The sequence below is a fragment of the Chenopodium album genome, chromosome 6, assembly GCF_948465745.1.
Source record: "Chenopodium album chromosome 6, dcCheAlbu1.1, whole genome shotgun sequence".
Taxonomy (NCBI): Eukaryota; Viridiplantae; Streptophyta; class Magnoliopsida; order Caryophyllales; family Amaranthaceae; genus Chenopodium; species Chenopodium album.
Window position 1 is genome coordinate 53,221,380 of NC_137839.1, and position 1,754 is coordinate 53,223,133.

A 1,754-nucleotide genomic window follows, 5' to 3' on the forward strand; every position below is an offset into this window, starting at 1 on the left:
TAAACTACATCGAACATAGTTTCTATGGCTGTGTAGAAGACTAGTACGATGGGATAGATGAAGAAGTCAAAACTGTATTAAGAGCTAGTGAATCACCTACTAGAATGTTTAGGCAGTTATGTCAATACGTTGAGTTAGAATTCATTGGTCCTAGAACTGATCCTAATGAAAAATGAATGGAGTATCAGAGAAAGTTAAGTAATTTGTCCATATGTAATATGAAATATGTGGATAATTATATTATGGAATTTGAAACATATTATTATAAAATTGATGAAACGAAACAAATCTTGGAATGTTCTACGATAAATTATCAAGTCCCCTTAATGATGAAATTAGTGAAAAATATCAAGAATGGAGAGAAAAATTCTTAGCTAGGGATGCCCCAAATATAGAGAGGTATGGTAATAGAATTGATTTTCTTAGAAAATGGATTGAAAAGAAATGTAGAGAGGTTGCGGGAACTCAACAAATGAAAAGACAATTTCTCAGTTGTTGGGATTTCCCAATAACTATGGATGTGAAAGAAAAAACTATAATAAGAGAAGGAATTATAAGAAAAATAAATTTGATCAATCAAGAGGAGAAACCTATAATAAGAAGTATTATAAACATAAATATAGAAAACCAATTAGGTTTTTTGGAAAAGGCAACATATTGTCCTAGAAAAAGAAAACATGCAAGTGTTCGTCTTGTGGAGAATTAGGACATTACGCTAACGAATGTAAGAAAGCTAATTACAAATTAATGAAAGCCTTAGGTAGTTGGGACTACATAGAAATACCAGAAGGCGAGGCTTTAGAATTGGCTTTAAGCAATAATAAAGGAATAGTAGAAATAATAGAAGAGGAAAATGAGTATAATGAAGAACATGAAGATAGTGATGAGTTTGAAGATGAAAATTATGAAGAGATATGTAATATGATGGAAGGAGAAGTATTAGAAAACTCAGTTTCAGATGACAATGAGGGTAAAAGTAAAATCACTAGTAGAAAAAGGCAAAAAGGCACTGCTCAATGGCCACCGGTTTTTAAAACCCGGTAGGAAAAAAAGTGGAAAATGGGCGGGATTGTGGGATATAGTATTGCCACTGCTTCAAACCGAACCGGTGGGGAAAACATTAATCCCACCGATTAAAAATCGGTGGCTTTGTTATAAAAAAAACCCGCCCCCGCCCCTTTATAAACCCCTAACCCTAACTCTCTCCTCTCCTCGGCTTCTCTCCTCCCTCCCCTCTCCTCTTTCTCTCTCCTGCTCTTTATCTCTCTTGCTCATCTCACCCTCCTTCTCGTCTCACCCTCTCTCTCCTCTCTCGTCTCAAAGCTCTCTCGTCTCCGGTTGCTCTCTTACCCCTTTCTCTCCTCTCTTGTCTCACTTATCTCTCCTCCTCTCTCGTTATTGCCGGCGGTTTCGTTGGTTGGTGGTGTTAAAAAATTAATGGTTTTTAAGGTTAAAATTAGACCATGAAAACTCTAGATCTAGAGTTCTCATGGTCGAATTTGACCTTATTAAACCAAATTCAAACCAATTTCGGTTAATACCGGTATGTTTATTTTTTTGTTTTTTTAATTTTTTTTTTGTTTTTTTGTTGTTGTTGTGGTTGCTGTCGTGGTGGGTGTGGGTTTGGGTGATGGGTGTTGGGGTTGGATGCTGTCGTAGTGGGTGTGGATTTGGGTGATGGGTGGCGGTGGGTAGGGTTGTGGTTTGGTTTTGGGTTCGGTCAGGGTTTGGGTGGGTAAACAAAACAAGATTAT